This window comes from Triticum urartu, chromosome 7A, assembly GCF_056163025.1.
Source record: "Triticum urartu cultivar PI428250 chromosome 7A, HENAU_Tu73, whole genome shotgun sequence".
Lineage (NCBI taxonomy): Eukaryota > Viridiplantae > Streptophyta > Magnoliopsida > Poales > Poaceae > Triticum > Triticum urartu.
Genome location: NC_141879.1, coordinates 108,300,635 through 108,323,798, shown reverse-complemented (window position 1 = coordinate 108,323,798; position 23,164 = coordinate 108,300,635). Strand labels below are relative to the sequence as shown.

The 23,164-nt window shown below is 45.9% G+C and overlaps 1 long non-coding RNA gene across 1 annotated transcript; it reads right to left on the bottom strand.

Moving 5' to 3' along the window:
* Positions 1-12,196, bottom strand: LOC147958343 (uncharacterized). The gene is made up of 3 exons (XR_015610867.1): positions 11,770-12,196; positions 10,381-10,458; positions 1-289 (listed from the first exon to the last, which is right to left on the bottom strand). It is a non-coding gene; the product is annotated as an uncharacterized LOC147958343 (long non-coding RNA).
* Positions 12,197-23,164: the final 10,968 nt, after the last annotated feature.

Below are 23,164 nucleotides of genomic sequence, written 5' to 3'. Positions count from 1 at the left end.
TTAAAATAATACAAGCTTTATATTACAAGCCAGGGGCCTCAAGGGCTCGAATACATGAGCTCGAATACACAAGAGTCAGCGGAAGCAACAATATCTGAGTACAGACATAAGTTAAACAAGTTTTGCCTTAAGAAGGCTAGCACAAAAGCAACATTGATCGAAAAGGCAAGGCCTCCTGCCCGGGAGCCTCCTAACTACTCCAGGTCGTCAGCGGCCATCACGTAGTAGTAGGCACCCTCGGGGTAGTAGTAGTCATCAGTGGTGTCGTTTGGCTCCTGGGATCCGTCATCTGTTCGCAACAACCGGGTATAGGGGAAAAAGAGGTAGCAAAGCAACCGTGAGTACTCATCCAAAGTACTCGCAAGACTTACATCAGATCTAAACTAAGTATGCATCTGTATCAAAGGAAATGGGCTATATCTGTGGACTAAACTGCAGAATGCCAGAAGAGAAGGGGAAAACCTAGCCTATCGAAGACTAGCATCTTCAACCATCTTGCAGCATATAGAAGAGTACAGATCAACATAATGTAAAGTAGTAGTAGTGTTATCAACCTCGGCCAGAGATCCTTTCTCGACTCCCTGCGAGAAAGCAATCCCAATCGGGATACAACTCCAAGTGTCCGTTACCGTAGGACAGGCTATCGATAGATGTTTTCTTCCCTGCAGGGGTGCACCAACTTACCCACCACGCTCGATTAACTCCGGCCGGACACACTTTCCTGGGTCATGCCCGTCCTCGGCCAAACAATACGCCGCAACCCGACCTAGGCTTAATAGAGAGGTCAGCACGCCGGATAAACCTATGCCCCCAGGGGTCTTGGGCCATCGCCCCAGGAACTCCTGCATGTTGCATGGGCGGCCGGTGAGCAGACCTAGCTACCTCCTTAAAAAAGGCAGGTGCTTACCAGTCCAACCCGGCGCACGCTGCTCGGTCGCTGACGTCTAATAAGCTTCGGCTGATGTATACGACACAAAACACCCATACTATGCCCACGTGATGGTAAGTGCTATCAGGCCAGAGGCCCCTCGGATCAAATATCCAAACCGTTAGTGTGTTGGTAGTGCGGTCACGAGTAGAGACTCACGAAAGATGTGACCCCGTCGCCCTGTCTCGAGTACTTGCGGCAAGGGCTAAGAATGCCCGGCCACGCCTCGTAAGTATCTCGCGGGCACCTGTTGGAAATATGCCCTAGAGGCAATAATAAATTAGTTATTATTATATATTTCATTGTTCATGATAATCGTTTATTATCCATGCTAGAATTGTATTGATAGGAAACTCAGATACATGTGTGGATACATAGACAACACCATGTCCCTAGTAAGCCTCTAGTTGACTAGCTCGTTGATCAATAGATGGTTACGTTTCCTGACCATGGACATTGGATGTCGTTGATAACGGGATCACATCATTAGGAGAATGATGTGATGGACAAGACCCAATCCTAAGCCTAGCACAAAGATCGTGTAGTTCGTATGCTAAAGCTTTTCTAATGTCAAGTATCATTTCCTTAGACCATGAGATTGTGCAACTCCCGGATACCGTAGGAGTGCTTTGGGTGTGCCAAACGTCACAACGTAACTGGGTGGCTATAAAGGTACACTACAGGTATCTCCGAAAGTGTCTGTTGGGTTGGCACGAATCGAGACTGGGATTTGTCACTCCGTGTAAACGGAGAGGTATCTTTGGGCCCACTCGGTAGGACATCATCATAATGTGCACAATGTGATCAAGGAGTTGATCACGGGATGATGTGTTACGGAACGAGTAAAGAGACTTGCCGGTAACGAGATTGAACAAGGTATCGGGATACCGACGATCGAATCTCGGGCAAGTATCGTACCGCTAGACAAAGGGAATTGAATACGGGATTGATTGAATCCTTGACATCGTGGTTCATCCGATGAGATCATCGTGGAACATGTGGGAGCCAACATGGGTATCCAGATCCCGCTGTTGGTTATTGGGCGGAGAGTTGTCTCGGTCATGTCTGCATGGTTCCCGAACCCGTAGGGTCTACACACCTAAGGTTCGATGACGCTAGGGTTATAGGGAATAGATATACATGGTTACCGAATGTTGTTCGGAGTCCCGGATGAGATCCCGGACGTCACGAGGAGTCCCGGAATGGTCCGAAGGTAAAGATTTATATATGGGAAGTCCTGTTTTGGTCGCCGGAAAAGTTTTGGGTTTTATCGGTAATGTACCGGGACCACCGGTCCACCAACTGGGGCCACCAGCCCCGGAGGGCTGCATGGGCCAAGTGTGGGAGGGGACCAGCCCCAGGTGGGCTGGTGCGCCCCCCACAAGGGCCCAAGGCGCCTAGGGTTTGGGGAGGGGGCGCCTCCACCTAGCTTGGGGGGCAAGTTTCCCCTCTCCCCCCCTTGGCCGCCACCCTAGATGGGTTTGGGGCTGTCGCACCCCTTGGGGTGGAAACCCTAAAGGGGGCGCACCCCCTCCCTCTCCCTATATATACTTGAGGACTTTGGGGCTGCCAACACATGAGTTTTGACCTCTCCATGGCGCAGCCCTGCCTCTCTCCCTCCTCCTCTCCCGCGGTGCTTGGCGAAGCCCTGCAGGATTGCCACGCTCCTCCACCACCACCACGCCGTCGTGCTGCTGCTGGATGGAGTCTTCCCAACCTCTCCTTCTCCCCTTGCTGGATCAAGGCGTAGGAGACGTCACCGGGCTGCACGTGTGTTGAACGCGGAGGTGCCGTCCGTTCGGCACTAGGATCTCCGGTGATTTGAATCACGACGAGTACGACTCCATCAACCCCGTTCACTTGAACGCTTCCGCTTAGCGATCTACAAGGGTATGTAGATGCACTCACCTTTCCTCGTTGCTAGATTACTCCATAGATTGATCTTGGTGTTGTGTAGAAAATTTTGAATTTCTGCTACGTTACCCAGCAGTGGCATCATGAGCTAGGTCTATGCGTAGTTTCTATGCATGAGTAGAACACAAGTTGTTGTGGGCGTCGATTTTGTCAATTTGCTTGCCGTTACTAGTCTTATCTTGATTCGGCGGCATCGTGGGATGAAGCGGCCCGGACCGACCTTACACGTACTCTTACGTGAGACTGGTTCCACCGACTGACATGCACTAGTTGCATAAGGTGGCTAGCGGGTGTCTGTCTCTCCCACTTTAGTCAGATCGGATTCGATGAAAAGGGTCCTTATGAAGGGTAAATAAAAGTTGGCATATCACGTTGTGGTTTTCGCGTAGGTAAGAAACGTTCTTGCTAGAAACCTATAGCAGCCACGTAAAAACTTGCAACAACAATTAGAGGACGTCTAACTTGTTTTTGCAGCATATGCCGTGTGATGTGATATGGCCAAAAGGATGTGATGAATGATATATGTGATGTATGAGATTGATCATGTTCTTGTAATAGGAATCACGACTTGCATGTCGATGAGTATGACAACCGGCAGGAGCCATAGGAGTTGTCTTAATTTATTTATGACCTGCGTGTCAACATAAACGTCATGTAATTACTTTACTTTATTGCTAAAGCGTTAGCCATAGTAGTAGAAGTAATAGATGACGAGACAACTTCAAGAAGACACAATGATGGAGATCATGATGATGGAGATCATGGTGTCATGCCGGTGACAACGATGATCATGGAGCCCCGAAGATGGAGATCGAGAGGAGCAAAATGATATTGGCCATATCATGTCACTATTGGATTGCATGTGATGTTTATCATGTTTTACATCTTATTTGCTTAGAACGACGGTAGCTTAAATAAGATGATCCCTCACTAAAATTTCAAGAAAGGTGTTCCCCCTAACTGTGCACCGTTGCGAAGGTTCGTTGTTTCGAAGCACCATGTGATGATCGGGTGTGATAGATTCTAACATTCGAATACAACGGGTGTAAGCCAGATTTACACACGCAATACACTTAGGTTGACTTGACGAGCCTAGCATGTACATACATGGCCTCGGAACACGGAAGACCGAAAGGTCGAGCATGAGTCGTATAGAAGATACGATCAACATGTAGATGTTCACCGATGTTGACTAGTCCGTCTCACGTGATGATCGGACACGGCCTAGTTGACTCGGATCATGTTTCACTTAGATGACTAGAGGGATGTCTATCTGAGTGGGAGTTCATTAAATGAACTCAATTATCATGAACATAGTCTAAATTGTCTTTGCAAATATGTTGTAGATAAATAGCTCACGTTGTAGCTCCCTGTTTCAATACGTTCCTAGAGAAAGACCAAGTTGAAAGATATTGTAAGCACTGATGCGGACTAGGTCCGTAGTCCGAGGAGTGTCCTCACTGCTACACAGAAGGCTTACGTCTTTGATGCACCGCTCGATGTGCAAACCCCTACAACGTCGTCTGTGGATGTTGTGAACACCTGACGGACACATCATGATGACTACTTGATAGTTTAGTGCACCATACTTTACGGCTTAGAATCGGGATTCCAATGACGTTTTGAACGCCATAGAACATATGAGATGTTCCAAGAGCTGAAATTGGGATTTCGGGCTCATGCCCGTGTTAAGAGGTGTGAGACCTCTGACAAGTTCTTTTGCCAACAAGATGGAGGAGAATAGCTCAGCTAGTGAGCATGTGCTTAGAATGTCTGGGTGCTACAATCACTTAAATCAAGTGGGAGTTAAACTTCCAGATAAGATAGTGATTGATAGAGTTCTCTAGCCACTATCACTAAGCTACTAGATCTTCGTGATGAACTATGACATGCAAGGGATGGAGTTGATCCCGGAGCTGTTCGCGGTGCTTAAGACCGCAAAAGGTAGAAATCAAGAAGGAGCATCAAGTGTTGATGGTTTAATAAGACCACTGGTTTCAAGAAGGGCAAGGGCTAGAAGGAAAACTTCATGGATGGCAAACCAGTTGCCGCTCCAGTAAAGGAACCCAAGGTTGAACCCAAACCCGAGACTAAGTGCTTCTATTGTAAAGGGGACGGTCACTGGTAGCGGAATTACCCCAAATGCATGGTAGATAAGAAGGCTGGCAACTTCAACAAAGTATATACGTGTTATTAATGTGTACCTCACTAGTACTCCTAGTAGCACCTGGGTATTGGATACCGGTTCAGTTGCTATTATTGGTGACTTGAAGCAAAAGCTACGGACTAAACGGAGACTGGCTAAGGGCGAGGTGACGATGTGTGTTGGAAGTGTTTCCAAAGTTGATGAGATCACCATCGCACGCTCCATCTGCCTTCAGGATTAGTATTGAACCTAGATACATGTTATCAGGTGTCTACGTTGAGCATGAATATGATTAGATCATGTTCATTGCAATACGGTCATTCATTTAAGTTAGAGAATAATGGTTATTCTGTTTTACATGAATGATACCTTTCATGGTCATGCACCCTATGTGAATGGTTCATTGAATCTCGGTCATGGTAATACACATGTTCATGCCAAAAGATGTAGAGTTAATAATGATAGTACCACTTTCTCGTGGCACTGCCGCTTAAGTCATATTGGCGTAAGATGCATGAAGAAACTCCATGTCGATGGATGTTTGGAGTCACTTGATTTTGAATCGCTTGACACATGCGAGCCATGCCTCATGGGCAGGATGACTAAGACCCCGTTTTCAAGTACAATGAAACGAGCAAGTGACTTGTTGGAGATCATGCATGCTGATGCGTGTGATCCAATGAGAATTGAAGCGTGCGGTGGATATCGCTATTTTCTCATCTTCACTGACGATTTGAGTAGATATAGGTATATTTACTTAATGAAGCACAAGTCTGAAACGTTTGAAGAGTTCAAGCGATTTCAGAGTGAAGTTAAGAATCATCATAACAAAGAAGATCATGTTCCTACGATCTGATCAAAAGGGGATTTTCTGAGTTATGAGTTTGGCAATCACTTAAGACATTGTGGAATTGTTTCGCAGTTGAAGCCACCTGAACACCACAAGGTAATGGTGTGTCCGGACGTCGTAATCGAACCTTATGAGATATGGTGTGATCTATGATGTCTCTTACCAATCTACCGTTTTCATTTTGAGGTTATGCGTTAGAGACAGCTGCATTCACTTTATATAGGACACCATCTAAGTCCGTTGAGACGACGTCGTATGAACATTGGTTTGGCAAGAAGCCAAAGTTGTCGTTTCTTAATGTTTGGGGCTGCGATGCTTAAGGCTTCAGCCGGAGAAGCTCGAACCCAAAGCGGACAAACACATCTTCATAGGATACCCAAAGGTGACAGTAGGGTATACCTTCTATCTCAGATCCGAGGGAAAATTGTTGTCGCTAAGAACGGGTCCTTTCTCGAGAAGGAGTTTCTCTCGAAAGAATTGAGTGGGAGGAAGATAGAACTTGATGAGGTTGTCAAACCTTTATTTCAACCAGAGAATGATGCAACACAAAAAGATGTTTTCTGTGGCACCTACGTCTGTTGAATAGGAAGTTAATGATAGTGATCATGAAGCTTCGGATCAAGTTGCTATCGAACCTCGTAGGTCGACAAGGATATGTACTACTCCTAAGTGGTACGGTAATCCTATCTTAGATATCATGTTGTTAGACAACAATGAACCTACGAGCTATGGAGAAGCGATGGTGGGCCCGTATTCCGACAAATGGTTAGAAGCCATGAAATCCGAGATAGGATCCATGTATGGACTTTGGTGGACTTGGCCGATGATCGGCAAGACATTGAGATAAATGGATCTTTAAGAAGAAGACGGACGTGGGCGGTAATGTTACCGTCTATGAAGCTCGACTTGTGGGAAAGAGTCTTTTTCAAAAGTTCAAGGAGTTGACTATGATGAGAATTTCTCACCCGTAGCGATGCTTAAGTCCGTCAGAATCATGTTAGCATTAGTTGTATTTTTTGATTATGAAATCTTACAGATGGATGTCAAAACAAGTTTTCTTACCAGTTTTCGTAAGAAAAGTTGTATGTGATACAATAAAAGGTTTTGTCGATCCTAAGGATGCTAAAAGGTATGCTGGCTCCAGCAATCCTTCTATGGACTAGAGCAAGCATCTCGGAATCGGAATATATGTTTTGATGGAGTGATCAAAGCTTTTAGGTTTATACAATGTTTGCTAGAAACTTGTATTTACAAGAAAGTGAGTGGGAGCACTACAATATTTTTGATAAGTATATGTGGATGACATATTGTTGATCTGAAATAATGTAGAATTTCTGGAAAGCATAAACGGTTGTTTGAAGAGTGATTTTCAAAGGAAGACCTGGATAAAGCTGCTTACATACTGGGCATCAAGATCTATAGAGATAGATCAAGACGCCTGATGATACTTTCAAAGAACGCACACCTTGACATGTTTTTGAAAGAGTTCAAAATAGATCAGTCAAAGAAGGGGTTCTTACCTAAGTTGTAAGGTGTGAAGATAAGTAAGACTCAAAGATTGACCACGGCAGAAGAAAGAGGAAGGACGAAGGTCGTCCCCTATGCTTTTGTCATAGGCTCTATACGGTATGCCATGATGAGTACCGCACCTGATGTGTGCCTTGCCACATGTCTGGCAAGAGGGTACAAAGGTGATCTAGGAGTAGATCACCAGATAGCGGTCAAAATTATCCTTAGAGGAATAAGGAAATGTTTCTCGGTTATGGAGGTGATAAAGAGTTCGACATAAAGAGTTACGTCGATGCAAGCTTGACACCTATCCAAATAGCTCTGAGTAGAGATACCGGATACATATAATGGAGCAATAATTTGGAGTAGCTCCAAGTGGAACGTGGTAGCAGCATCTACGATATAAAGTTTTGCGAAATACATAGGGATCTGAATATGGCAAGACCCGTTGACTACAACCTCTCTCACAAGCATAACATGATCAAACCCAGAACTCATTGAGTATTAATCACATAGTGATGTGAACTAGATTAGTGACTCTAGTAAACTCTTTGGATGTTGGTCACATGGCGATGTGACCTGTGAGTGTTAATCACATGGCGATGTGAACTAGATTATTGACTCTAGTGCAAGTGGGAGACTGTTGGAAATATGCCCTAGAGGCAATAATAAATTAGTTATTATTATATATTTCATTGTTCATGATAATCGTTTATTATCCATGCTAGAATTGTATTGATAGGAAACTCAGATACATGTGTGGATACATAGACAACACCATGTCCCTAGTAAGCCTCTAGTTGACTAGCTCGTTGATCAATAGATGGTTACGGTTTCCTGACCATGGACATTGGATGTCGTTGATAACAGGACCACATCATTAGGAGAATGATGTGATGGACAAGACCCAATCCTAAGCCTAGCACAAAGATCGTGTAGTTCGTATGCTAAAGCTTTTCTAATGTCAAGTATCATTTCCTTAGACCATGAGATTGTGCAACTCCCGGATACCGTAGGAGTGCTTTGAGTGTGCCAAACGTCACAACGTAACTGGGTGGCTATAAAGGTACACTACAGGTATCTCCGAAAGTGTCTGTTGGTTTGGCACGAACCGAGACTGGGATTTGTCACTCTGTGTAAACGGAGAGGTATCTCTGGGCCCACTCGGTGGGACATCATCATAATGTGCACAATGTGATCAAGGAGTTGATCACGGGATGATGTGTTACGGAACGAGTAAAGAGACTTGCCGGTAACGAGATTGAACAAGGTACCGGGATACCGATGATCGAATCTCGGGCAAGTATCGTACCGCTAGACAAAGGGAATTGAATACGGGATTGATTGAATCCTTGACATCGTGGTTCATCCGATGAGATCATCGTGAAACATGTGGGAGCCAACATGGGTATCCAGATCCCGTTGTTGGTTATTGGGCGAAGAGTTGTCTCGGTCATGTCCGCATGGTTCCCGAACCCGTAGGGTCTACACACTTAAGGTTCGATGACGCTAGGGTTATAGGGAATAGATATACATGGTTACTGAATGTTGTTCGGAGTCCCGGATGAGATCTCAGGCGTCACGAGGAGTTCCGGAATGGTCCGGAGGTAAAGATTTATATATGGGAAGTCCTGTTTTGGTCGCCGGAAAAGTTTTGGGTTTTATCGGTAATGTACCGGGACCACCGGGAGGGTCCCGGTGGTCCACCAAGTGGGGCCACCAGCCCCGGAGGGCTGCATGGGCCATGTGTGGGAGGGGACCAGCCCCAGGTGGGCTGGTGCGCCCCCCACAAGGGCCCAAGGCGCCTAGGGTTTGGGGAGGGGGCACCTTCACCTAGCTTGGGGGGCAAGTTTCCCCTCTCCCCCCCTTGGCCGCCACCCTACATGGGTTTGGGGCTGCCGCACCCCTTGGGGTGGAAACCCTAAAGGGGGCGCACCCCCTCCCTCTTCCCTATATATACTTGAGGACTTTGGGGCTGTCAACACATGAGTTTTGACCTCTCCATGGCGCAACCCTGCCTCTCTCCCTCCTCCTCTCCCGCGGTGCTTGGCGAAGCCCTGCAGGATTGCCACGCTCCTCCACCACCACCACGCCGTCGTGCTGCTGCTGGATGGAGTCTTCCCAACCTCTCCTTCTCCCCTTGCTGGATCAAGGCGTAGGAGACGTCACCGGGCTGCACGTGTGTTGAACGCGGAGGTGTCGTCCGTTCGGCACTAGGATCTCCGGTGATTTGAATCACGACGAGTACGACTCCATCAACCCCGTTCACTTGAACGCTTCCGCTTAGCGATCTACAAGGGTATGTAGATGCACTCACCTTTCCTCGTTGCTAGATTACTCCATAGATTGATCTTGGTGTTGCGTAGAAAATTTTGAATTTCTGCTACGTTACCAGCAGCACCTTCCCGATCAACCCGACTCCACATCACTCGCGGGTACCCCTCAGGGTCGACCTGCCTTTCCAAGTAACAGTTGTAAAGTCCAAGTATCCCTGTGTCCAAACATCAATGGGAAAACCCGGGGAATCACCCCCGATGAATTCCACTCGATGTAATCATCAAGGTGAACGTAAGAGGATGCACCCTCGAGGTTCACACTTGTGGGGTTTCACGACAGAGCCGTATCAGAAGTGGTTAAGGAGGAAATCACCCTCGATGACCACGACCGAATAGCTACACTACAGAGGTCTCATCAGGAGTGATGTAAGAGGTTCCACACCCTCGACACTCGATGGTAACTCTGCAAAGTCGTACAACTAAGGGGGGGTGATGTGCGGTGTCGGGGCCTGGAAGTCGGTCACGTTGATCGAGTCATCGAACATAAAGCAGGGCAACTGGGACAAGGGGGTCACTGATGGATCGCTAACCAACCTATACTAAGCAGTTTAGAATAATCAGGTAAGGTATGAAAACAGGTAACAAAAACAGGCTATGCATCGGAGTAGGATCATACAGAGAGCAGTAGCAGTTCTAATGCAAGCATGAGAGGGAAAGAAATGTGCGATATCAGAATGCTCAAGGGGGGTTTGCTTGCCTGGAAACTCTGTTGAAAAGGAAGAAGTGTCGTCGTCGACGTAGTCGATCACAAGGGCATCAACATCGGTCTCGGGGTCTACCATAGAGAAGAGGGGGAAGAAACAGTAAATATAAAGCAAAGATAACATCAGAAAGCATAACATGGCAATATGATGTGCCGGGTGTGACCTAACATATGGCTACACGATATGGGTGAAGGGGCATTGCAACCGGGAATGCTTTCCCAGTTCCGGACATGTGTCAGACAGATGACCGGAGGGGGAATGTTGCATGTTCGCTATGCTAGGGATGTGTGGTGGGCGAACGGACCGCGTATTCTGATTTGTCTCGTCGTTCTGAGCAACTTTCATATATAAAACTTTTCCATCCGAGTTACGGATAATTTTCTATGATTTTTTTAAAGTTTTAAATGATTTTCTAATTTTTTGGAATTATTTTAATTCGAAAATAAATTGTTAAATTGCTACTGGTACACAGAGAGTGTACCCAGTAGTGGCATGGAGAGGCTGACATGTAGGCGTGGTCAACTGCTGACTTAGCAGTTGACTGGTCAAGGTGTTGACTGGTCCACCTGTCATAGACTGATATTTTAACCAAAGTACTAAAAAGGTTTATTTAGCAAGGGGACCCACAAGACATACTCTAATTAGTATCTAAAGTTACCACTAATACCTAATTAGATTAATAAAACGGCCAGCCACATGTGGCAGTGGTACAACCGGCTATGCCCATGGCTGTGTTGCCACGGCCATCATGCACTTGGTTGTGCACACACAGGCACACGACCATGGCCAGCACGCACACGAGGTGCATGGACAGCCGCGAGCATGCGCTAGCGCGGGCAACATGGAGCAGCAGAGGTAGTGGCTAGGAACAGCAGCAGAGCAGGAGCAAGACGCGGCGCAGCAGGAGGCAAGCAGCCACGACAGCGGCGGCGGCGCCAGCAGCGGCAAAGCTGCAGTAGCAGAGAAGCAGGAGAGAAGAGTAGCTGCGGCATGGGTAGCAGCAGGCAGCAGTAACGAGCACAAATAATAGCGGCAGCAGCACTCGGGCATGGCCGAGCGGGCGTGGCGCGCGCGTGGACGGCCCGGGGGAGCAGCGGGCAGCGCCGGGATGTACGCAGACGGCGCGGGTCGCGACAAGGGCGCGCGACGGCGGGGGTAGCCGTTGGCGAGCGGAAGTGGATGCGGTCGCCGGCGGGCCGGCTGTAGCGACAGCAGGCAGCAAAGCAACAAGGTAGAGCAGGGGCAGCAGCGGAAGCATCGCAAGGAACAACAGGAGCACGTACGCGGACGTTGAACTACAGCCATGGCGGCTACCGGCTCCTACATGCGACTACGACGACGGATCGAGACCGGGGTAAGGGGGATTCGGAGGAGGAGCTCACTGGGGAGGCGCAAGGGGGCCCGGTGACGGCTTAGTAGCTGCAGGCTCGCCGGAATCGCCGAGATTTGCCGGCGACCCGAGGAAGAAGAGGATGACGTCGAGGGCGATGCAGGGGATCCCAACTCCAACACGCTGTTGCCGATGACGAGTGAGTCAACGGCGGGGCCGGTGGACGTGGTGGATTGCTGCGGGGTGCTCGTTGGCTATGCGGGCGGCGAACCCATGACGACGGCGGCGACGATTTCCTCCAGATCGAGAAGAGGGGCCAGAGCGAATCTGAGAGGGAGAGGGAGAGGGAGATGGGGGATTTGGAGGTAGGGTTCCGGGGAGGGAGGAGGGGCGTCGGGGTCTTGTAGACGAGAGGGGAGGCCATGGATGGCCGGCACCTGGCTGGGGCGCCATGGATGGCCTCCACGATCCCCTGTTGTCTCCTGTAGCGGGAGGAACAGGATGAGTGGGGGGAGTTGGGCTGCTGGGCCAGCAGGCCATCTGGGCCAAGTGCCCGGGGGAGGGGAGGGGCCTTTCTCTTTTGGTTTCTCCTTTTCCTTTTCTGTATCTAATTAGCTACTGATTTGTATTCAAATGAGTGACCAAATGAATTTAGTTGAACGTTAAACTTAACATATAATTCAGGCACAACATTGTAGTGTTGTATAAAAAACTTCAGAGCCAAAGGAATTGTTCAAGCATTTTTAGAAATTGAAAAGGCCAATTAATATGTTGCTGGGCCACTTATATTTTCCTAGGGATTAAAGGGAGATCCAAATGATGTTGGTTTCCACATGATACTTAGCTAGTGAATATTTTCAACCCAACCGAATATTTTTGTTTTACCGTTTGAAGGAATAACAATTTGACTTGTTTTGGAAGTTGAATTTGATTCGTGTTTGAACCAAAGTAAGATTAGCAACAGTAATTGCGATGACTCGGCACCATTAACATGGGATTACTGTAGCTTAATTATCTGGATGTTACAAATCTCCTCCACTATAAGAAATCTCGTCCCGAGATTTAAGGGGTGGAGTAAGGGGAAGGAATCGGGAAGGACAAAGTGAAGGAAATATGCCATAGAGGCAATAATAAAGTTATTATTTATTTCCTTATATCATGATAAATGTTTATTATTCATGCTAGAATTGTATTAACCGGAAACATAATACATGTGTGAATACATAGACAAACAGAGTGTCACTAGTATGCCTCTACTTGACTAGCTCGTTGATCAAAGATGGTTAAGTTTCCTAAGCATAGACATGAGTTGTCATTTGATTAATGGGATCACATCATTAGGAGAATGATGTGATTAACTTGACCCATTTTGTTAGCTTAGCACTTGATCGTTTAGTTTGTTGCTATTGCTTTCTTCATTACTTATACATGTTCCTATGACTATGAGATTATGCAACTCCCGTTTACCGGAGAAACACTTTATGTGCTACCAAACGTCACAACGTAATTGGGTGATTATAAAGGTGCTCTACAGGTGTCTCCGAAGGTACTTGTTGGGTTGGCGTATTTCGAGATTAGGATTTGTCACTCCGATTGTCGGAGAGGTATCTCTGAGCCCACTCGGTAATGCACATCACTATAAGCCTTGCAAGCATTGCAACTAATGAGTTAGTTGCGGGATGATGTATTACGGAATGAGTAAAGAGACTTACCGGTAACGAGATTGAACTAGGTATTGAGATACCGACGATCGAATCTCGGGCAAGTAACATACCGATGACAAAGGGAACAACGTATGTTGTTATGCGGTCTGACCGGTAAAGATCTTCGTATAATATGTAGGAGCCAATATGGGCATCCAGGTCCTGCTATTGGTTATTGACCAGAGAGGTGTCTCAGTCATGTCTACATAGTTCTCGAACCCATAGGGTCCGCATGCTGGACGTTCGTTAACGATATAGTACTATGAGTTATGTATGTTGGTGACCAAATGTTGTTCGGAGTTTCGGATGAGATCACGGATATGACGAGGAACTCCGAAATGGTCCGGAAGTAAAGATTGATATATGGATAGTAGTGTTTGATCTCCGGAAGGGGTTCCGGATGTTTCCCGAAATGTTTGGGCACGAGAACACTTTATCTGGGCCAAAGGGGAAAGCCCACAAGGTTTTTGGAAAGCGCAAAAGGAAGTTTTGCAGAGTCCAGGGGCCAGGCGCCAGGGTCCCTGGCGTCTAGGTCCAGACGTCGGGAACCCTGGCGTCTGGCCCTAGAGTCCGAGAAGGACTCTTGCCTTTCGGGTGAAACCGACTTTGTGGAGGCTTTTACTCCAAGTTTCGACCCCAAGGCTCAACATATAAATAGAGGGGCAGGGCTAGCACCCAAGACACATCAAGAAACACCAAGCCGTGTGCCGGCAACCCCGTCCCCTCTAGTTTATCCTCCGTCATAGTTTTCGTAGTGCTTAGGCGAAGCCCTGCGGAAATTGTTCTTCACCAACACCGTCACCACGCTGTCGTGCTGCCGAAACTCATCTACTACTTCACCCCTCTTGCTGGATCGAGAAGGCGAGGACGTCACCGAGCCGAACGTGTGCAGAACTCGGAGGTGCCGTGCTTTCGGTACTTGGATCGGTCAGATCGTGAAGACGTATGACTACATCAACCGCGTTGATATAACGCTTCCGCGAACGGTCTACGAGGGTACGTAGACAACACTCTCCCCTCTCGTTGCTATGCATCACCATGATCCTGCATGTGCGTAGGAATTTTTTTGAAATTACTACGTTCCCCAACACGGAGCTCAATCACAAGATAGGTACGTGGGGGCTATCTTAGTGAACGTGGCATAGAGGCATCTCTTGAGTTGATATTCAATAAAGTCATTGAGAGCAAGGTAAGAAAGTGCAATAAGAAGTTTCAAGCGGGTAGGCAACCGTTTGTTGCGTGAAACAGAGTGTGAAAGGGTTTTAGAGCGACGGGAATAGGTTTTTTGTCTGATACCAGAATTGGTGATCTCTCGGAAGGTGGCTCGTCAATTACATACGAGACCAAGCGTGGGGAAAAACTTTTAAAAACAGGGGTATACATGAGAATCAGGTTTCGATACTGTGGAACTATGGGTTGTGGGCCCACCATGTGGGTTAAAAAAGGAAGGACGTCGACATATTGCACAGTCATGGTAGCAAGGCATGTCAGAGGATAGCATGTTAGTTATGTTGGCAACAAAGTTGGTACCAAGGGCGAGGGAAGAAGAGAACCATTTTCCTGCTTGTCGAAATGAGGTGGACCAACAGGCAAAGTTCTCGTCCATTGGTGGTTACCGAAATGTCATCAACAATAGTAACAAGGTCTTACTGACAGAGTTGTACACCAAGGTGCTTACTTAAGCAGGGATTTATCTCTGCTCAGACAAGTTAGATTACAAGAAAGGTGAAACAAAACAATGGAAAGGAAAATGTGATTATTATGATAATCAGACCAATGGAAAGAAAGGTGTTTATACCCAAGTATTAGAGTATAACTTTCCCAAGGAAAGGTAGTGCATGGTAGGGCTCCAAGTATTAAACCATTTAGACAAAGGGGCAATGAATTTATGAGGTTTACCCATACAACGGTGTTTGGATAATTGATCAAGAACAGTTAGCATTGAGCTCCCAATGTTCTTGTTGATGATTGGAGTACCACACACATGCTTCGGGATAGTGTTGACACGGTCATCAGGGAAATGTTAGACTTCGGATTCACCAAGGATCCATCGGAACAACTTATAAAATAAGTCATACAATTTCAGCAAGAAAATATGATTTTGTGGCCGGAGGGCTCAGGAACAATTCATCGAGGGGGCAAGGATGGTATTTATCATCATGAATTCGATTGATATCTTGGAAGAGCTCAGAATGTTGTTGATGATCACGACATATTTGTCGAGAGGTTTCATTAAGATGTAACCGATTGATGGTGACATCAAGTCAAAGAAATGATGAAGCGAAAGGTTATTGGAACCATGGGTACGACATAAACTCGAAGTCAAGCTTGCTGTTCAAGGCGAAATGATATAACGAGGAAGATCGACGTAAGCTTAGCTCATTATCGAAAATTGTGCTCCGGAAAGGACCTGGTAGCACAGTTAAAATTTAGCATGATAATGATATAACCGATCAGTCTACGAATGACTTGAAGGATTATTAAACTCGTAAGCAACGGAAATTACTTAGAGTTATTGAATCGGAGTGCAGAATTGATTCACTTATTGGTGTTCTCGAGTGACTAGTAACTCAAAACCCGGGGGAAAATCTGAAATCGGTGTGAAGTATTACTAGATGAAGACTCATAGGATGCATAGTTCCTTACTATTCTCGAGATACCGGAGGGTAAAACTCGAAGGTAGATCAGGATAGAGGTTGGACCGGTGAACTGATCTACAGAAGACAGGTACTTTAACTTGTCCAAGAAATGGGGTCAAAGAAGAACTATATGGTCGGAACCACGGTGGCAAAGTACCAACTACAGATACCAGATGAACTTATCACAAGGAGGGTTATTCTTATATCAAGAAGCTTCCATGATAGGATCTACATCGTGTCCATGGGCATGAACACAAAATTCAAGGTCGACTCCCACTTCTTCAATGCATAACCTTACATTCAGTTCTTGTTTTGGAAATGGCATTAGTGTTGGAAGTTTTACCTGGTGAAATACCAGATGAGTATGGCCCGTGAAACCCTTCGGGTTCATACAGGTTAGGGAAGTCATTAATTCAACCCATTGAGGCATCTTAGGAACATATACCACAAACTTCAGGAGTAAATAACTCAAGCCCGGAAGCAGAGTATGGTTGGCAAGAGCGGGGGATACCATTTACCAAAGGCATTTTGTATCCGAGGAAAAGCTCACAAGGTTACTGTATATGAAGGATGTTGTTGGATAGAACCCACAAAGGACCTGGTGGTTCACGAGGGATCTGATATGAGCATCGGTACTCAACCAGAAGAAGAAAGAATTCAAGGATATCGGATTATAGAAACAACTGACTAATCGAAAGCTCGAATGCAAAGGGAATTATGATTTCTAAAACGGGGGATCAGAAGAAGAGGCTCTAATCAAAGACAATTAAGTAGAATAGACATAGATCGACAATCAATCAAGGTTTGATTTGTCGAACACCAGCTCATGTCTGGGGTGACGTCTGAGCCGAAAGGAAGAGTTCTAATTAGGACTGATGATCGCGAGTATTCACAAACAAATCGAATCAAATGCTCGAAATTATGATGACAAAGGATGCTAATGAGTATTGCTAGACATATGGAAGTAACCATAATGCAAGTAGATAAGTATTAGCGGCACAATAGTTGGAGAGGATTATTGAAAGATTGGATAGTACTTCAAAGTATCTTGTGAATCACTTGATCAACTAGGAATGAACAAATCCTCGAAAAGTGTGAGGAATTATTCATAGGGGTATTTATGCGGCAAGGAACTGCAGGGCGGTAAGCATAAAGGATTCTCGGAACATCAGATAGTATTTCAGGACATCTTGTAATAACAAGAGCAACTGGTGATGAAGGTATGAACGACAATGTAGGTAGTTACCCATAAGGATTTATCGGTGGTAGGGATCGCAACGGCGAAGGGCACATGGGTCTCGGGAAAACATCAGAGAGTATCTTCAAAATCTTCTGGTGAAGTAGGCCATCATCTGGAACGAAGGGGCTCTCCGGGAGGAAGTAATTACGAGAACCTAGAGTTAGAGTTAGCAAAATCATTTAACCCGAATACAAGAGAGATCAGATTACCAGAGTATAGATGAGGAGTAAAAGATCCTAATACCACACAATGGCGACGTGGGCCCGTATGCCACACAGCCATGTTAGTAAATCAGTTTTTCAAAGACTAGACTCAACTGCGGCCAAGGAGTTGGAGAGGGGGTTCCTACAGGCAGTCGGCTCTGATACTAACTTGTGACGCCCCCAATTCAATCGTACACTAATCATACACGCAAATGTGTACGATCAAGATCAAGGACTCACGGGAAGATATCACAACACAACTCTAGATGCAAATTAAAATAATACAAGCTTTATATTACAAGCCAGGGGCCTCGAGGACTCGAATACATGAGCTCGAACACACAAGAGTCAGTGGAAGCAACAATATCTGAGTACAGACATAAGTTAAACAAGTTTTGCCTTAAGAAGGCTAGCACAAAAGCAACATTGATCGAAAAGGCAAGGCCTCCTGCCTGGGAGCCTCCTAACTACCCCAGGTCGTCAGCGGCCATCACGTAGTAGTAGGCACCCTCGGGGTAGTAGTAGTCATCAGTGGTGTCGTTTGGCTCCTAGGATCCGTCATCTATTCGCAACAACCGGGTATAGGGGAAAAGGAGGTAGCAAAGCAATCGTGAGTACTCATCCAAAGTACTCGCGAGACTTACATCAGATCTAAACTAAGTATGCATCTGTATCAAAGGAAATGGGCTGTATTTGTGGACTAAACTGCAGAATGCCAGAAGAGAAGGGGAAAACCTAGCCTATCGAAGAGTAGAATCTTCAAGCATCTTGCAGCATATAGAAGAGTACAAATCAACATAATGTAAAGTAGTAGTAGTGTTATCAACCTCGGCCAGAGATCCTTTCTCGACTCCCTGTGAGAAAGCAATCCCAGAGCCATACTATCCATTTCTCATCTCAAGTATCCAGTTCTAGTTGTAACGATCGGGATACAACTCCAAGTGTCTGTTACCGTAGGACAGGATATCGATAGATGTTTTCTTCCCTGCAGGGGTGCACCAACTTACCCACCGCGCTCGATTAACTCCGGCTGGACACACTTTCCTGGGTCATGCCCGGCCTCGGCCAAACAATACGCCGCAACCCGACCTAGGCTTAATAGATAGGTCAGCACGACAGACTAAACCTATGCCCCCAAGGGTCTTGGGCCATCGCCCCGGGAACTCCTGCACATTGCGTGGGCGACCGATGAGCAGACCTAGCTACCTCCTTAAAAAGGCAGGTGCTTACTGTTGGGGAACATAGCAATTTCAAAAAATTTCCTACGCACACGCAAGATCATGGTGATGCATAGCAACGAGAGGGGAGAGTGTTGTCCACGTACCCTCGTACACCGAAAGCGGAAGCGTTAGCACAACGCAGTTGATGTAGTCGAACGTCTTCACGATCCGACCGATCCAAGTACCGAACGCACGGCACCTCCGAGTTCAGCACACGTTTAGCTCGATGACGTCCCGCGAACTCCGATCCAACAGAGCTTCACGGGAGAGTTCCATCAGCACGACGGCGTGGTGACAGTGATGATGTTGCTACCGATGCAGGGCTTCACCTAAGCACCGCTATGATATGACCGAGGTGGAATATGGTGGAGGGGGGCACCGCACACGGCTGGGAGAGATCAACTGATCAACTTGTGTGTCTAGAGGTGCCCCCCTGCCCCTGTATATAAAGGAGCAAGGGGGGAGGCCGGCCGGCCCTCTATGGGCGTGCCAGGAGGAGGAGTCCTCCTCCTAGTAGGAGTAGGACTCCCCTTTCCCACTCCTACTAGGAGGAGGAAAGGAAGGAGGAGAAGGAGAAGGAAGGAGAAGGAGGAAAAGGAGGAAAGGGGGGCCGACCCCCTAGTCCAATTCGGTTTGGGCTAGGGGGCCGCACGCCCTGCCTCCTCTCTTCCACCACTTGGCCCATGAGGCCCATTACTTCTTCCTCGTATTCCTGTAACTCCCCGGTACCCCCGAAAATACCCGAATCACTCGGAACCTTTCCGATGTCCGAATATAGTCGTCCAATATATCGATCTTTACGTCTCGACCATTTCGAGACTCCTCGTCATGTCCCTGATCTCATCCGGGACTCCGAACTACCTTCGGTACATCAAATCACATAAACTCATAATACAATCGTCACCGAAACTTTAAGCGTGCGGACCCTACGGGTTCGAGAACTATGTAGACATGACCGAGACATGTCTCCGATAAATAACCAATAGCGGAACCTGGATGCTCATATTGGCTCCCACATATTCTACGAAGATCTTTATCGGTCAGACCGCATAACAACATACGTTGTTCCCTTTGTCATCGGTATGTTACTTGCCCGAGATTCGATCGTCGGTATCTCAATACGTAGTTCAATCTTGTTACCGGCAAGTCTCTTTACTTGTTCCGTAATACATCATCCCGCAACTAACTTATTAGTTGCAATGCTTGCAAGGCTTAAGTGATGTGCATTACCAAGAGGGCCCAGAGATACCTCTCCGACAATCGGAGTGACAAATCCTAATCTCGAAATACGCCAACCCCACAAGTACCTTCGGAGACACCTGTAGAGCACCTTTATAATCACCCAGTTACATTGTGACATTTGGTAGCACACAAAGTGTTCCTCCGGTAAACGGGGGTTGCATAATCTCATAGTTATAGGAACATGTATAAGTTATGAAGAAAGCAATAGCAACAAACTAAACGATCAGGTGCTAAGCTAATGGAATGGGTCAAGTCAATCACATCATTCTCCTAATGATGTGATCCCGTTAATCAAATGACAACTCATGTCTATGGCTAGGAAACATAACCATCTTCGATTAACAAGCTAGTCAAGTAGAGGCATACTAGTGACACTCTGTTTGTCTATGTATTCACATATGTATTATGTTTCCGGTTAATACAATCTAGCATGAATAATAAATATTTATCATGATATAAGGAAATAAATAATAACTTTATTATTGCCTCTATGGCATATTTCCTTCAGTCTCCCACTTGCACTAGAGTCAATAATCTAGATTACACAGTAATGATTCTAACACCCATGGAGCCTTGGTGCTGATCATGTTTTGCTTGTGGAAGAGGCTTAGTCAGCGGGTCTGCAACATTCAGATCCGTATGTATCTTGCAAATTTCTATGTCTCCCACTTGGACTAAATCCCGAATGGAATTGAAGCGTCTCTTGATGTGCTTGGTTCTCTTGTGAAACCTGGATTCCTTCGCCAAGGCAATTGCACCAGTATTGTCACAAAAGATTTTCATTGGACCCGATGCACTAGGTATGACACCTAGATCGGATATGAACTCCTTCATCCAGACTCCTTCATTTGCTGCTTCCAAAGCAGCTATGTACTCCTCTTCACATGTAGATCCCGCCATGACGCTTTGTTTAGAACTGCACCAACTGACAGCTCCACCATTCAATATAAACATGTATCCGGTTTGCGATTTAGAATCGTCCGGATCAGTGTCAAAGCTTGCATCAACGTAACCATTTATGATGAGCTCTTTGTCACCTCCATATATGAGAAACATACCCTTAGTCCTTTTTAGGTACTTCAGGATGTTCTTGACCGCTGTCCAGTGATCCACTCCAGGATTACTTTGGTACCTCCCTGCTAGACTTATAGCAAGGCACACATCAGGTCTGGTACACAGCATTGCATACATGATAGAGCCTATGGTTGAAGCATAGGGAACACCTTTCATTTTCTCTCTATCTTCTGCGGTGGTCGGACATTGAGTCTTACTCAACTTCACACCTTGTAACACAGGCAAGAACCCTTTCTTTGCCTGATCCATTTTGAACTTCTTCAAAACTTTGTCAAGGTATGTGCTTTGTGAAAGTCCAATTAAGCGTCTTGATCTATCTCTATAGATCTTAATGCCCAATATGTAAGCAGCTTCACCGAGGTCTTTCATTGAAAAACTCTTATTCAAATATCCCTTTATGCTATCTAGAAATTCTATATCATTTCCAATCAATAATATGTCATCCACATATAATATCAGAAATGCTACAGAGCTCCCACTCACTTTCTTGTAAATACAGGCTTCTCCAAAAGTCTGTACAAAACCAAATGCTTTGATCACACTATCAAAGCATTTATTCCAACTCCGAGAGGCTTGCACCAGTCCATAAATGGATCGCTGGAGCTTGCACACTTTGTTAGCTCCCTTTGGATCGACAAAACCTTCTGGCTGCATCATATACAACTCTTCTTCCAGAAATCCATTCAGGAATGCAGTTTTAACATCTATTTGCCAAATTTCATAATCATAAAATGTGGCAATTGCTAACATGATTCGGATAGACTTAAGCATCGCTACGGGTGAGAAGGTCTCATCGTAGTCAATCCCTTGAACTTGTCGAAAACCTTTTGCAACAAGTCGAGCTTTGTAGACAGTAACATTACCGTCAGCGTTAGTCTTCTTCTTGAAGATCCATTTATTCTCAATTGCTTGCCGATCAACGGGCAAGTCAACCAAAGTCCACACTTTGTTCTCATACATGGATCCCATCTCAGATTTCATGGCTTCTAGCCATTTTGCGGAATCTGGGCTCACCATCGCTCTTCATAGTTCGTAGGTTCATCATGATCTAGTAGCATGACTTCCAGAACAGGATTACCGTACCACTCTGGTGCAGATCTTATTCTGGTTGATCTACGAGGTTCGGTAGTAACTTGATCTGAACTTTCATGATCATTATCATTAGCTTCCTCACTAATTGGTGTAGGTGTCACAGAAACCGGTTTCTGTGATGTACTACTTTCCAATAAGGGAGCAGGTACAGTTACCTCATCAAGTTCTACTTTCCTCCCACTCACTTCTTTCGAGAGAAACTCCTTCTCTAGAAAGGATCCATTCTTAGCAACGAAAGTCTTGCCTTCGGATCTGTGATAGAAGGTGTACCCAACAGTTTCCTTTGGGTATCCTATGAAGACACATTTCTCCGATTTGGGTTCGAGCTTATCAGGTTGAAGCTTTTTCACATAAGCATCGCAGCCCCAAACTTTCAGAAACGACAACTTTGGTTTCTTGCCAAACCACAGTTCATAAGGCGTCGTCTCAACGGATTTCGATGGTGCCCTATTTAACGTGAATGCAGCCGTCTCTAAAGCATAACCCCAAAACGATAGCGGTAAATCTGTTAGAGACATCATAGATCGCACCATATCTAGTAAAGTATGATTACGACGTTCAGACACACCATTACGCTGTGGTGTTCCGGGTGGCGTGAGTTGCGAAACTATTCCGCATTGTTTCAAATGTACACCAAACTCGTAACTCAAATATTCTCCTCCACGATCAGATCGTAGAAATTTTATTTTCTTGTTACGATGATTTTCAACTTCACTCTGAAATTCTTTAAACTTTTCAAATGTTTCAGACTTATGTTTCATCAAGTAGATATACCCATATCTGCTTAAATCATCTGTGAATGTGAGAAAATAACGATATCCGCCACGAGCCTCAATATTCATCGGACCACATACATCTGTATGTATGATTTCCAAAAAATCCATTGCTCTCTCCATAGTACTGGAGAACGGCGTTTTGGTCATCTTGCCCATGAGGCATGGTTCGCAAGTACCAAGTGATTCATAATCAAGTGATTCCAAAAGTCCATCAGTATGGAGTTTCTTCATGCGCTTTACACCGATATGACCTAATCG